The sequence below is a fragment of the Zonotrichia leucophrys genome, chromosome 1, assembly GCF_028769735.1.
Source record: "Zonotrichia leucophrys gambelii isolate GWCS_2022_RI chromosome 1, RI_Zleu_2.0, whole genome shotgun sequence".
Taxonomy (NCBI): Eukaryota; Metazoa; Chordata; class Aves; order Passeriformes; family Passerellidae; genus Zonotrichia; species Zonotrichia leucophrys.
The window spans coordinates 83,019,887-83,035,647 of record NC_088169.1 but is presented as its reverse complement, the minus strand read 5'-3'; the positions used below and the strand labels follow the sequence as shown (position 1 = coordinate 83,035,647).

At 39.4% G+C, this 15,761-nt stretch overlaps 1 protein-coding gene across 30 annotated transcripts in view; it reads left to right on the top strand.

The window, feature by feature from the left end:
- DLG2 (discs large MAGUK scaffold protein 2) overlaps nt 1-15,761 on the top strand; it is a 990,031-nt gene that overhangs the window by 772,092 nt on the left and 202,178 nt on the right. The window lies entirely within an intron of this gene.

Genomic DNA, 15,761 nt, shown 5'->3' with positions numbered 1-15,761 from the left:
TTTGTTACTGCTGTTACTTGCATTTAGCTGGGAATGAGGCTTTTCTCTACTTAATGCTACCTACACTACAGTGACACCTCAGGAAGGAACTAAGAACATTGCAGACCTAAGCATCCCATGTTTTGGCCCATCATCCAGTTCCAATTTTCCCAAAACACACACCTGAGTCCAAGGATATTTCTCAATTTCACCTTTTCTTGGAGGAGAAAAAGCAGTAGGATGAAATAATCTATGCTCAGGCTGCCATCTAGTGTGCACTCAAGTGCTTAGCAAATAGCTCACTTCAACAAGGAGAGGAATTAGGTTATGTTCATGATCTCTCTGCCTCTGATGAATTTGATGATCCCTCTGAAATTCTTTCCAAGTTTTATTGGATTAAATGCTTTTTAGCCTGAGGTTATATTTTGCATACTTAGACTCAAAAACATATTTTTAATTTTTCATTCATGAATATATTGATATCACACATTTTAAAACCAGAACATTTGTGTTTTAGGCTCTGTCAAGTAATTGAACATCTGACTGAAATAATCTGAATATAAAGAAATTTGAATAACAATGAAAGCCGTGAAAATGTAGTTAAATATCCATTGACATTATTCACATTCCTTACAGGAGAAAAAAAAATACGAAACTGTTCCAAATTGATGCAGATGTGACTGTTTCATGTGAAACACAACAACAGCCTTAAGGCAAAGAGCTGAAATGCAGGAATTATTTATCCCAGATAAATGGTGGATTCACTAGGCTGCGATATCACGCTGCTTCCCACTGTTGTGCCTTCTTTCCCTGTGAATCCTGCATCCCTGGCTGTTATTTAGTTAGAGTTTAGGATGGAAGATGGCTTCAGCCTGGATGGTTTGTAATGTGTTCATTCAACACTTTCCTGGTCAATGTTTAAATTCATAAGAAAGCTGGATATGGTTTTCCTACATTGCGTTGGATTTTCTTGGCCTATTCTACAAAGAGTGAATTTGCCTTACGCCTTTCAAAGTTTTGTAAAAAGTTGTTAAGAGGTGGCTGGAGGTGTTTTGTTATATATAGAAAATCTGGATAAGTTATCACCAAAGGGAGGCAGTAACCTGACAGCGTGAGGATCACAACAGTGTATTTTATCTAGACTTGTTCCTCAAAAGTGTAAGAAAAAATGAGCAAGAGCAAGTAAAGGGTGTTTGGGTCCTGTTGGGAGTCCCCACAGGCAGGCAGGCAGAACACCACAAGACTACATCTGAAATGCAATGAATAAATTTATCTCATTACCTCACTAACCAGAGGATCCCAAAGCAGCACCTGGGCAGACACAGGAGTGGGAGCGCAGGAACCATCAAGCTCAGCCCACCCTGAGGGCTGGCAGGGCTGTTCTTGCACCCACTTATTGAGGGCCCATGCAGCTTACCACCATGCTGTGACCTCTGTGCCTTTTGTGATCTCTGAGCTCTGATCTTCTCTCTCCCAAAGCAGGAAGCTCAGGCATGTCCCTGAGAGTGCCTCCAAGTCCCTCAGACACCTACGTTATCTCTAAACAGAAATTCTGTTTTTCAAAACAGATAGAGGACAGACAGCAGTGAGCATAATCTAAGGGGTATATTCCCACACTGATATTCTCCAGGCCTCAGCCTCAGCATTCCCACCTGCAAGGTCTCTTGGAATCTCACATCCTCGTCTGCACTGCTTTTAACCCTTTCATCCCAACAGTACCTTAAAGAGCTGTCCAAGTAGAATGTTTCTAGGGAATTGCAAGGAAATCCAAGTAGATTCTTATAAAGTTATCCTTATGAAGATATAAGGAAGTAAAAGGCCTGTGTCAGGAAGAGCACAGACAAGAAACCCAAAGAATAGAAACAGAAGTTTCTTCAGGACAATTATGCAATTTACTTTTTTTGGGGTAGATGCAGCAAAATAGGTCTGACTAACAGAGACTAATGAGATCAAAGCCTTTCACAGTACATTGTATTCAAAAATCCAGAAGTTCAAATACAAATTTAAAAGTCCATTTTCTTTTATTTTTAAGCAGGATATATTGACAACTGTATGTTGCAGCCACGGTAAAATTTTTAACTCTATTTTTTCTGTTTTGTAGTGGCATTTTCCATAAGGTTCTAATTAACGTTACTAGTGTTGCATCAGCATTTACTTGTCATGCAAGAGTTGTTTATTTGTTCATTGAGCAGAGAGGGATGGAAATTATTACTAAATTAGACTGTGTCCATATCCCCAGGCAATCACCCAGTCAGGCCCTTGTTATTTATTTAATCACAAATAGCTATTATGGATCCATTTTGCCATATTCAGAAAAAAACAGTTTCATGCACAGGGCTCATTAATCTTGTACCATTTTCTAGTGAAGGGTCCCAGACACCTTAGTTTTATAAGAACTGCAGAAAAAATGTCTGTTTCTCTATGTTTGTTCTTTCTTGTCTCATCCCTCAGAAACAACTATTTCCCTACAGAAATACTTTTCCCATTTGTTTCTCAAAACATGACAAATCTGATTAGCAGGAACAAATAGTCCCCTCAAAACTGCTATTTCTAATCAGATGAAGCTTGGTTAAATTTCTTACAGACAGGAATCATAGTAAGTGATTTAGAGATCTGAATTTAATTTCTTATGAGATTGGTATTGCAAAATTACAGTGAAGCCACAAGAGTTCTTCTATTGTGATATTTTGCCACCTTTACAATGTGATGTGACCTGATTTTTGGCCAATCCCTCTAATATTTATTATCTTTCAGAATGCTACTCCTTTCATTGTTGTCCCTGCCCATTGCAGGGGCGTGGGACTTGGTGACCTTTAAAGGTGACTATTTTCAACCCATATGGTTCTGTGATTCAATTCATTCAATTTAATCAATTTAGCTGGTGTCCTTCTGTGTGACCATAGGCAGGCTGCTTCATTTTCCTAAGCCTCAGGCTCCCAGGACAGTGAGGATCATGGGCTCTCTCCAAATTCATGCCTATGCTGTGAATATGGCAACGTTGACTGGTTGAGAGCTGTGTATTCTCACCTTTGGGAATGTACCTACAAAAACACCTAAAACAGATGGCAAATCCACTAGTGAGACCCAGCAAGGCTTTGCCTTTACAGGTATTGCCTTGGAGAGACACACTGGAGGTGTGTACATCGTCCCAGAGTCAGCCTGCAAGGCTTGGACAAATCCCATAATCTCTGCCACTCCTTCTGCCTGACTGTTGGGATGTGAGAGGGAGGGAGGGATCCGACCCTACAGCCCTCCGGGAGCGCTGGGAAGGACAGTGCTGCAGCCTTGGCCCCATAGACGAGTGAAATTTGAATTTATTTTTCCCAAATGCCACCAGGTGGCGGCCCAGGATCAGTAATGGCAGCGATCTGCCTTTGGCTGAAGCTTAAGGAAAAAAGGGGATAACAGGTTTTTCCTCTTTTCAGTTAATTGGAAATGCTTGCAAAATACCTCAGAAAAAAGACTCATATTCTCAATGCTCTCTGTGCACAGAAAACAAATGAATCCTATCTGAACCTTGAAGGTCAATTGAAGAATCATGGAAAATCTCCTGTGTTGGACAGTAAAATATTTCAAATAGCCCAAAAATGAATTTTGTGTTATGCTCATGAGAAGACTGGGGTTCCTCCTTTATAGTGTTTCCTAAAATAAAATTAAGGAGTATAATTCATTATACTCCTTAGAGTCACCACCCAACTAAATTTTTTTTCTCATTTCTGAATGTCTTTAAAATGAAGTAACACACACACATCACCAATGTAAATTCATCACTGTACCAGACAATATCTTCCTCTGTAGTATTTTCCTCAAACTAAGTATATCGTAACTATTATCAAGGAGCTTTTTGAATTCTAATTGACATTAATGCTTGATTTAGTACATGTCCACACTCAGATTAATTTTCATGTCAGATACTTATAGGCCAAAGGAAACAGTTCAGAATATCCATGGAAAAATCATTTCCATTGTAGAGCAGCAGAAATGAGGTGCCAGTGTGTTAAATGATTTGTTTAAAATCATTTTAGGAGTCTGGGCCAGGTTTAGAGGCTGCTTTAACTCAGATCTAACCCCAAGTTCTCCATCTGTTATGAGAATGCAGTCTTCAATAAAAATAAAATGTAATGTTCCTTGATGCTATTCTTGCAGGTTTAAGTTCCACTCCCAAAGCTAATGGATATTTTTCCTATTAAAACAGCAATGGGAAACCACTGCTGGTTAGTCAAAACCACCTGCATTAGAACAATTTTTTTCCATGAGCCACATGCATAAAATGGCCACCCATTGTGCATATACCCTGACAGAGAGTCCTATAATTTTTGGAAGTATGTACATAGTGAATACATTGCCATTTTTAGTGGAAAGTCCTGGGGAGGCAGGAGAAGCAATACAGTCGTTTTCAAAAAAAATTTGCCACATTGTTGTGGTTTTTTTGGATTACAGTCTTAAATTAAAACCTTGATAAAACATAAGTCTTTCTTTTAGGTGTTCTAGCCTGAATGCTTCAAAGCATTTTCAGTGCCCAGTGGGCAGTTCTTTCAATAGGTACAGGGCCTAAAACAGAGGCAATTAGTTTACACGTGCAAGTTCAGCAGCAAAATTCAAATTTACGGTTTCACAGAAATAGTTAGTGCATATTGCTCCTTGAATTCCTATGATGACGTTTTGTTTCAAACAGTTTCATCATTTTCTGTAAGGCTACATCAAGTTGTGTACAAATGAGAGAATTACTGTGAATTAATAGGCATAAGGAATTAACAGCAAGTATTTGCATTTGAATCTTAACTTTGGAAGTTACTGAATTTTGTCTTTGTTCAAGGTTAAACCTCAGATTAAGATACTTACAAATAGACATCTTCATATTTACTGGGTGTCTGGTTGCCATTAATGTCGAGGGAAGTGAGAGGACATTCAGGTGGCCGGCTGTGAGCTGTACAGAGCAGGCTGAATTTCTCCCTAAGCTATAGTACTTGTATTGACTTTTAAGCTTAAGCACCACATGGATTCATGTCTATATTTAGGTGTCTTAAACTGCATCTCACATTTCATGTCAGTTTGCCCCTTTGATATATATTTACTTTTTCAGCTATCATGCTTCCTTAGTCACAAATAAAAGTAACATAAAATTGTGAACCATAAAGGCAGTATAAGTTTTATTTCGTTCTCCTGTGGAAATGCTTTATGTTCACAATGGCTGGATGCAGCGTGACTTGGAGCCTGAAAGTAGAATCAAGGGGAAAAGTAGACTGCTTGCTCTGGGGCAAGATGACTGCTTCCAGGCTATGCATCCACAGGTTACTTTAAGGGAATAAAACAACTTTTCTGATGGGTCATTGCTCAGCAGCAGCAGGAAGGAGTAGAAAAAGAACCGGCTGCATTGCAAAGACATACATAGTACTACTACTCATAATACTTCCATTTCCCCTCTCATCTAACCTGAATCAGGTGAATGAAGTTAACCAAAGCATTCTGTGTGATTTTCCTGTTGATCTGGTGTAGTATCAGGATGTACTCCTATATGGGGAAAGACACTTGTTTTTTCCCCATGCTACTTTCTGAGAATTAAACAACTATGGGTTGGGAAGGGGCATGGTGCAGATACTCTGGGGTTTTCTGTCACTGGTATGTGGCACTGTATAAACCTAGTTTGCAGCATCAGTATTTGAGCATCTCACTTCACTATTGTCTCTACTGTTTTATACAAGGTTCTTCCTTGCAGAAGGGTCTTATCTTAATCAGATTTTGTCTTGTGTCTGTGCACCGTCCTCCTGTTGTTTTTTGGTGGAACATTTGCAATTCTTTATGAACAGTTTAAACATTTCTTTGTACTTGGTTCCTCCCACACAACTCCTACCCACCTTCTCACTCACACCTGTAGCCAAAAATACAAGAGGCATTTGAAAAAACAGAGCCTTCTTCAATTTCTACTCCAAAAATGTCCATATAGAGCAGGATAGAATGTAAGAACTCTGTGCTTACTTACAGCAAATACTAATGGTCTATATTTGCTGCATTATATTTGACCTTCAGACTGACTTCCCTTCCTTTGGTACAGAGAAGCTTTCAGCTTTCTAATTTAAAATGGTTATTTTGTTCCTGGTAAAAGCAGAAAAACGTCTCAGGGCAAATAGTGCATTTTGTTACCTAGTTACAAAACTATGATAAATGGCAAATACCATTTGGTTTTCCTTCTCAGATTTTCTTTTTTCCAAAACACAGCTGTCTAAGAAAATGTTTGAAGCATCTCTATAGAGCCTGGTATCTTTTCCTCTTGGATCACCAGTTTGTCCCTTTTGTGTAATAGTGTCAGGACTGTAACAGATATTCCCTTTGCCCTGCAGGAATTGTTTGCAGAGGCACTGACCATATCCTTAGGATGCTTTCTTCCCCGTGGTGGTGTTGAGGGGTGCAGGACTGTCCTCAGGCGTGGGACAGTCCATCAGTTTCTGTGGCCTTTAGCTGCAATTTTCTATAGACTTCTGTAGTGCTTTTGGCATTAATCCTACTTAGTCAGTATGTTAACTGTGTAAACTTGCTTTGTAGTAATGTATAGAGCACTGCTTGGTGTACAATCAGAGCATTGATTTACATATTGTATATAATCAGGGCAGTGATTTAAATGGGCAAATCAGTGCACATGACTGGACTCTTTTAAAGTAGAATGTGGTTGAAAATCGAGCAAGAATGTGTTGCTAAATATATCCAAAGGATCAATACTTGATTGTAGGTGATATATTTAGGTGACAGATGTGTATTTTAGGTGACAGATCTGTAAAAAGAAACCCTCTGGAGAGGAAAGGAGCTGAGAGCACAGGCATTGTCATATGTTAATGGGATCACACCAACTAGAAGGACAAGTAGATTAAGCTCCTTAGAAATATTTAGTGGATTAATCTGAATTCAGGCTTTGCTCATGTTGGGAAGTACAGAGTATATAACCCTTCAGGCCCCCTCTGTAGCTAACAGAAAGGCGTAGCCATAACTTACCTTGCCCTAAAGAACACATTTTACCTGAGTCAGATGACCATTTTGCTTTCACATATTATAGAGAATTTAGTATAACTTCCCTTTACTGAAATAAATCCCATCCAAACTGACCAAGCATTCATTAATCCGGTTTTGGCGGAGAATATAGAAAATAAGTATAAGTCAGATAATTCTAAGTTTTATTCTCACCAGTCAATAAAAATAGCCAAAAAATGGGAGAATGAAACAGATTAGTCCACTAAATATTTCTAGGGAGAAAGACAACTTGCCCTTGAGTAATTATATAGTGTAGAGGCAATTTTTATGAATTTGTGCTGAAAGGAAATTAGGAAGTAACATGAACTTCAAAACTAGTTTGCTATGCTGTCACAGTTGTGGAACTCAAGTAATCAACATTGAAAAAGTGAAAGCTGAATTAGTCACTGTGGTAATAACAGCCCAAGTCTTAAAAATTTATAAATGTTAGGTAAAATCCAGGGGGAAATTCAGAAGGGCAAAATGTAAAATCAGCTGTACTTTCAAAAATTAGGAAAGGCATCAAGAAAATATTATGTTTGATAAAAATAGAAAACCAGGCAAGAAATTAATTTCCCAAAGAGTTGGAAAAAAGATTGTTTAAAAGTGAGAGTTCAAACCTTTAGTGAATTTTTTTGTTGTTCTTTCTTTAAAAAGAGATGGATCCACAATTATCCATTCAGGGCAGTTATGAAGAAACAGAAAGGTCTTTGAAGTGGACTTTGGCAAAATCAAATTAGAGCTTAGATTAGTTAGATATTGTAATCAGATGAAGTTGATTCTCATATACTTCAGGAGCCATTCAATTCAGGCCATTCATAATTTTATTCAAGAACTGGAGGAATATTTGGGATTATGTGTTGCCCAGTTATCAGGGAAAATTTCTGGGACAAACAGTCAATATATTTGCAGATACTTAGAAAACAGCAGAAGAAGGACTACCAATCCTGATGAATTTTTCAAGAATAAATTGCCAAATATCATTTTCCTCCTGAAAGAGCATTAGTCACAGAGTAGAAGTCATAAATGTCATTTTACTGCAAACTTGCAGCCCTGTAATCTACCTATCAACATCTTCATGGAGTAGCATGTCATAAGCCTCCTAAAAACATAGAGAAAAGCAGAAAAAAGTGATGTTGTCAGGGTGAGATCTGATGGAAAGATCCAGGGTAAAACAGCTGTTTAATATAAGTTCAGATATTGCTGACAACTCTGGGAATTCTGGGATTAATTCTGGGATTTGGGGATGTGGGTTTATGTCTATATGGGATCATCTGGGTGCACAGTGCTCTGCCTTTTCCAGATAAACTCAGTTTCACCCCTCACAATGCATGCAGACATATGTTCAGTACTCACTGTCATCATGATGAGCCAAAAACATTTCACAAAACTGAGACACCCATGCAACTTCCCTGTACAAGAAGAGAGATTTAAAGGTACAGAAGGCAGCTGGGAACCTGGTGAAGAGAAGCTAGGTGCAAACACTGGAACAAAGTCTCTTTTTCCGTGAGACTGTGAAGTTTAGAATTCATGGAAGAAAAACCCTAACATCCCCCTTGATAGTAAAAATTCATTTTAATGCAGTATGAACCGTGTCCGTGTTAACACTTCCATCTGGAAATAGTGAATCTTGGGGAGGTGAGCTGGTAGCAAACTGTTTTTCAGTGTTATTGGTAAATATATCTAATCTGATGGCTAGAAGTGGAATTTAGACATACCCAGCGTCAAAATATTAGGCATTTATTTTGTAATCAGAGCAAGTGGTTGTATTGCCAGAGAAGCTCGTAGACTTTCCACTTTGTGACTTCAAAATAAAATAGATTACTCAAAAATACAACCTTAATAGAGATTCCAGGGGGAAAAAAATATTCAGGTATTCAGGATATTCAGGAACGCTGCATATACTGCTGCATAATTTCATCTCATTAATTTAGGAATTTGTCTTCCAGCTGGATTTATGTCTCATCACCACAACTCCTCACCCACATCTTTCTGCAATCTGTAACGTACAGTGGAATTGTTTTGATGCAGTAACTGTTTCCTAACTTAACTCTCGCATTTCAAGCATGTGATCAGAAGCTAATAAATTATACCAACAATTCTTTTAAATAAGGTGTATCTTTTTTCCCCCAAGGGTGTTGGCTATCAGACTTGTCAGTTCTGTGTCATATACAGCTAGTAAATTGGCCTAGAGTAGAGGCTCTATATTTCTGTTGTGATTAAATCATCAGTTGCCTCTAAAATCTTCATTTTGCTGTTGCCTCAGTGAATAAAAATGGTCTCCTGCCAGACTGCTTGCTCTTCAGCTCCTTATAGTTTAAGGAGGAGTGCACATTCAGTTCAAACATTCTGACTTGGCAAATTTTGGTGTAACACTGTCAAGCAGAATTATATCACATCTGATACACTGAAGATTTGTAATGAGGTTTTCACCCCTCAGTGTTTCTGCACTGCCAGGCTAACAGTGCAAAAGTGAAAGCCAAGCTGCTACTGCTGGACACAATGGCTAAAATCCCTGAGCTTTATTCATACAGAGCTTTGCCCCAGGCTGGACCTTTGCCTTGTGCTCAAACTAACTAGTCTTCAGGAATCATTCTGCTCAGTCAGTTTCGAAGTGATTAAAAAAATTATCATATGACACAAGGTGCAAAGTAATAGAAATTGGCCATCCATTAAATAGGGTATTGAAGGGTTATCTGCAATAGTTTGTGCAAGGAGATTCTTGAGATCTTTTTTAATAAACAAGTTAGATATACCCTGAATGTGAACAAGCAAGCCATCAGAATGGGAGCAAAATCACTCAGAGAATACAAGAGCTATTTCCTTTTCACTGGTTATAAAAGACATGGTCTATATGAGAGTATGAAGCTTTGTCTATTCAAAGTGTCTGTGTCATAATCTTCATCTGTAGAACCACAAATAAATTATGAGTGTGATTCAGGGAGTTTTAGTATGAAACGTGAGCACTGAACATCTACTTACATCATTCCAGTAAGACAGTCTACCCTTCAGCCATTGACACGTTGCCTCGTGGTCACTGGGTTGAGTTCAGTATGGATTTGCCATGGCACAAGCCAATGGCCATCTCACCTCTCACAGCCTCAGAGCCATTCTCTGGATGTGGAAATATGAAAACACCTATCAAGCAAGGATTGATCAAACACCTCAAGGCAAGGATTTCAATTTTTGAATTAATCTCTAACTCAGTGCTCAGGGTTGCTTCTGTCTCTAGGCAGCCACTAAAATTGTTTTGCCTTTTTATTTCAGTTCCCGAGTACCTATTTCTTGTTGACTTCAGCTGAAATTAAGTTCTTATAATCTTTGAGGTATAAGGAGCTTGTTAAAATGAAAACCTTTACCTCATTTCAGAAGCAAGAGCGTTTCAATCATTATTTCTGCTTATACTATCCTTTGAAATTCAAATGTGAAGCAAAACCCCTGTGGCATTATGAGTAAAACTGAACAACGCCAGCTTAGTTATATCCATTCACTTGTGCTTGCAAATGTGAGAGTTAATTTAGGAAACAGTTACTAAATAAGGAAAAATACCTCTTTAGATGTATATGGACAGCAAAGTATATGGAATAAATGCTACTAAAAGGGGCATATCTAAATGACTAAGGATGAGAGCAAGAGACAAGAAAATACAAATGCTGAAAACAGAATTAGAGAGAAAGAGGGATATTTCAGAAAGGCAGGAGAGTGAATGGAAGTAACAGTCGTGTGTGAATAAAAGCTGTAGGAGGGAGGAGGGACAGTTTGATATTTTACCAATTCAGAGTACAAAGAGAGCAGGAACTGCAAAGGAGAAGGAATGCTTGAAAAGATGACACTGTAGTGAGATCCATGAAATTAGGTGGCGGCAGGAACATAAGGGGTTTTGAGTGACCACATAGAAGGACAAAAAAATAAAAAGTAGCAACTAGATTTGAATTTAAGAGCTAATTATGAGCTCTCCATTTCAACAATAATGAATGCTCTTACTAACAATTGTATTTGATGGATGCTTCATGTATAAAATGGATGAAAAATATTAGTTATATTTATTTTTAAATGAGCTGATAGACACTGGCTTGTGTTATTAGCTAATATAGTACTCCAACAGGTATTTTTCACAGGTAATACCAGTTGGTTCAATATGCAAAAGGTACGTCTTGACTTTACCATTTAGTAATATGACAAAATTCCATTGATCACCTTGCAGCTGCTGAATCACCTCCAGTTCAGGTGGGTACTTGAACAAGCTGGTAGCTATTTAGAGATCTGAATAAAATAATTCTCTTGTCCATTAAGGCTCCAGTAAGTCCATGCATCCTTTTCACAAGGTGTCATTTACTTCTTAAACTAGTTTTATTCATTAAAGTAGTTTTGAGGAATTCTGATGAATGCAGGGGAAATGACTCTTAAGATGTCATTCAGTGAAATTATCTCAGTCTCAAAGTTTGCAAATCTGGCATCATTCATAAAAGCTACAATCACATGGGAAGCAGATCTTGTATCGAAATTTCTGTACAGTTTGGACTAAAACATAAGTCTTTGCCTATGGTCCTAGGCTTAACAGGTGCTGTTTGGAATGCTTCATGTGGTCTGGTGAGTCATAAGTCTTGTTGGTTCCTACTGTAAAAGGCAGTGTGTGCAAGACACCTCTTCAAGAACATATTTTTTTTTTTCTTCTCCAAATATGTTTTGATATCCCTTTCTTTTGGCTTAGCTGCCTCATTGAAGTTCCTGGCAGAAAAAGGCATGATACAGCTCATACCCCCACAGTGGTTCTTTTTTTCCAAAGAGAGAAGAATTTACCTCTAGAATGTCCAGCTCCTCAGAGCATAAACACTGGCTTACCAGAGGCAAAAATTGTAATTCTAAGGTAGTCAGACAAGGAAAACTGAAAAGGTCACTGAAATTGCTGGCCCATATAATAGAGAAGGAGGGTGCTGGGCATATAGAAAAGCCGATGGGACATGATCCTGTGTTTTCAGCAGAGTTCAGGATGAGAAAACCACTTTGCTTCTCTGTGCTGCTCTAACTAAACAATAGAAAGTGTAGGCTCAGAACAGATCAGAATTGAGAAAGTGGGAGAAAATCAATAAATCTAGCCTGAAAATACAGCAAAAGCTGGAGAGTGAAGACTTCTCTCTCTCTTTCTCTCTCTTTCCCTTCCTTCCTTCCTTCCTTCCTTCCTTCCTTCCTTCCTTCCTTCCTTCCTTCCTTCCTTCCTTCCTTCCTTCCTTCCTTCCTTCCTTCCTTCCTTCCTTCCTTCCTTCCTTCCTTCCTTCCTTCCTTCCTTCCTTCCTTCCTTCCTTCCTTCCGCCACTTCCTTCCGCCACTTCCTTCCGCCACTTCCTTCCGCCACTTCCTTCCGCCACTTCCTTCCGCCACTTCCTTCCGCCATCTTCCTCCTTCCTTCCGCCACTTCCTTCCGCCACTTCCTTCCGCCACTTCCTTCCGCCACTTCCTTCCGCCACTTCCTTCCGCCACTTCCTTCCGCCATCTTCCTTCCTTCCTTCCTTCCTTCCCCTTCCTTCCTTCTTCCTTCCGCCACTTCCTTCCTTCCGCCACTTCCTTCCTTCCGCCACTTCCTTCCTTCCGCCACTTCCTTCCTTCCGCCACTTCCTTCCTCCTTCCGCCACTTCCTTCCTTCTTCCGCCATTCCTTCCTTCCTTCCTTCCTTCCTTCCTTCCTTCCTTCCTTCCTTCCTTCCTTCCTTCCTTCCTTCCTTCCTTCCTTCCGCCACTTCCTTCCGCCACTTCCTTCCGCCACTTCCTTCCGCCACTTCCTTCCGCCACTTCCTTCCCCACTTCCTTCCGCCACTTCCTTCCGCCACTTCCTTCCTTCCTTCCGCCACTTCCTTCCTTCCTTCCGCCACTTCCTTCCTTCCGCCTTCCTTCCGCATTCCTTCCACTTCCTTCCTTCCTTCCTTGCCACTTCCTTCGCCACTTCCTTCTCCGCCATTCCCCTTCCTCCTTCCTTCTTCGCTTCCTTCCTTCCGCCATTCCTTCTCCTTCCCTTCCTTCCTTCCTTCCTTCCGCCACTTCCTTCCGCCACTTCCTTCCTTCGCCTTTCCTTCCGCCACTTCTTCTTCCCACTTCCTCTCCCTTCCTTCCCTTGCCACTTCCTTGCCTTCCTTCCTTTCCTTCCCACTTCCCCACTTCCCCTTCCCCTTCCTTCCCCCTTCCTTCCCTTCGTCACTTCCTTCCCCCTTCCTTGCCTTCCTTCCTTCCACTTCCTTCGCACTTGCCACTTCCTTCCCATTCCCACTTCCTTCCTTCCTTCACACTTCCTTCCTTGCCACTTCCTTGCACTTCACTTCCTTCCCTTCCTTCCTTCCGCCACTTCCTTCCGCCACTTCCTCCCTCCCTCCCTCCCTCCCTCCCTCCCTTTCTCTCTTTTTCTCTCTCTTTTCCTTCCTTCCTCCCTTCTACAACTTCCTTCCAGCACTTCCTAATCTTCCTTCCCTTCCTTCCCTTCAGTAATAATCCAAAGGCTGTCCCATACCAACATTTCCCTGCTGGGTGCCACCCCCAGCCATGTCCCACAGTGTCCATGGTGCTGAGCCCCTTTTACTTCCCCAGCTCTTCCAGCAGAGCCTTGGCCTCAGGCTGGATGTTCAACATCTTTGCCTTACAAAAAGCTGCTGAAAGGCTGTACTTTGGCAGCATGTCCTGGTTTGTTAGAATTGTGCTTTTTGGTGGATTGTATGAGTTGCCAAGAGGTGTGGGGGCTGCTGTGTAGAGGGATTATTCTACCTGCTTGTGAGGAAGCTTTTCCTCAGACATGTTCATGGCAGATCATCCCTGATGGGTTTTTTCCAATGTTCCTTGTCTTACATTCCCAGTGACTAAACAGGACTGCTGGAGAGCATGGCCCAGCTTTGCTCTCATCTCTTGATGATGTGCTTGACAGTACTTGATCATGTAGAGAATTAAAGCAGAAAATAGAGGATTTTGCTTCTTCTCTTAATGCAAACAATGTGAATTCTGGCTGTAAACAGTTGTCATTATTCAGACTTCTATTTGCTTTCTCAGGCACCAAAAGCTCTTATTTTATGTTTTCAAAAATAGAAGAATTTAGACAGAATTTGAAAACTCTGCTCTATTGTTTGTTTTGTGGTAAAAGAATGCCTTTCCTTCACCTTTTAATTTAGTCTATAAAAGCATGAACTATGTCAGTGACAACTTAAAGAAGTAAGGGAAAGAAACCCTTTATGTTTCCTCCTCAGGAAAATTACATGCTTTTCCTTTCTTTTCCAATCCAACAAGGTATTTAGTTCCAAGTATTCATTTAACTACAGTATGAACCCAAAATAAGGTGGCCTAAAGAAAGAAATGGCAAAGTAAACCAGATTATTCTGCTAACTTCTGTTTGAATAACCTACATAGAAATCATGTTCAGTTTATAGGAGCCAACCAAACTGCAAAAAGTTCAGAATACAATCGAATTTCTATTAATATGGGCCACTCAAATATTTTAGAGGGAATATAACTCTTCCAATTTTAGAAGAGCTCAGTCTATGCTAAAAGTAAATCTGATCTTTCATTTCACTTATGATTCAGTATTAAATTAAGAAGATCATGCTTTAGAGTCAACAGAAGCAAAGGCCCAGTAATTACTGTGAGCTATTGTTGCATCTTTTTCTCCATTTCAATTTAGTTTTGACTCTAGAGTTTTCAACTCTAATCTCCTATTGCAGCACTCCTCTTTGTTTGTAAGCTTTCGAACTGCTTTTTGCCAGCTCGAAGCACAGAAGAGACAGACTTCAGTAGAAGCTGCAGGCTCTTCTTATTTCCATTATGTCAAATTCATTTTAGAGTTAGGCATCAGAAATTGTGCAGTCAAGTTCATTCTGGGCCAGGACATCAGGGCTGTGCAGTCAAGCTCAGAACAGCTACTTTGCTTATTGTATAATATGTTCTAAAGGAGCAAGCCCATTTATTATAGAAGAAAAAAAAAAACAAACCAAAAACCAGAACACCTTTGATATTTATTAAACTTTCCTGTGCACATTTGCACATTTTTCTGATTTTTAAAAATTTTCTTTTACTGATTGTTCTTCACATAAATTATGTTAAATTAATTAAAAGCTGTAGTTTCAATCAGATTTAACAATTTGCAATGATATCATATCAGAGAAAAATGTTACTGCACACAATTATTATGAGACATTAAATTAAAATTGCTTTGGAGGAAGAAACAAGACAGAGTATTATTTATTTCATTCTGTCCAAATTCTTCTTCATTTTGGTCTGATGGTAAAAATTTGATTAAAATATGTAAACTAATGGTGCCTTTCATAAAGATTTAATGTTGCTACGTGAATATGCTGACTTTGAACTAGAAGGTTTGGAAGCTGATTATATTTGCTTTTAAATAGGGGGAAATGATATCCAGAAATCAAGTTAGCATCTACTCTTCTTTTTCTTTTCTAAGTCAGACCAGATTATAAGTAATTTCTAAATTTAATACCTATTATCCTACAGTGAAATTCTGTCACTGTTGGTGAATAAAATAACATGCAAACAGAACTCTCCTTCCCTATTTAGCAATGGTTATTTTATTTTTTTTTCTGCAGCAGTGTGTCTCCAAGAGGGAGATCACTGTTTTGGTAACCTAAATGTGGTCAGGTCATTTCCCTGGTCAACATTGCTTAATCTGGTTTGCCTAGCTTGATTATGATCTTGATAAAAATTGCAGAAGATAGAATTTATTTGCTATTTTCTCTCTGACATTTCTTTTCCTTGCTCTTTTGATTTCAGCCACTCAGGCCTCTAAGTCTTACTCAAGTG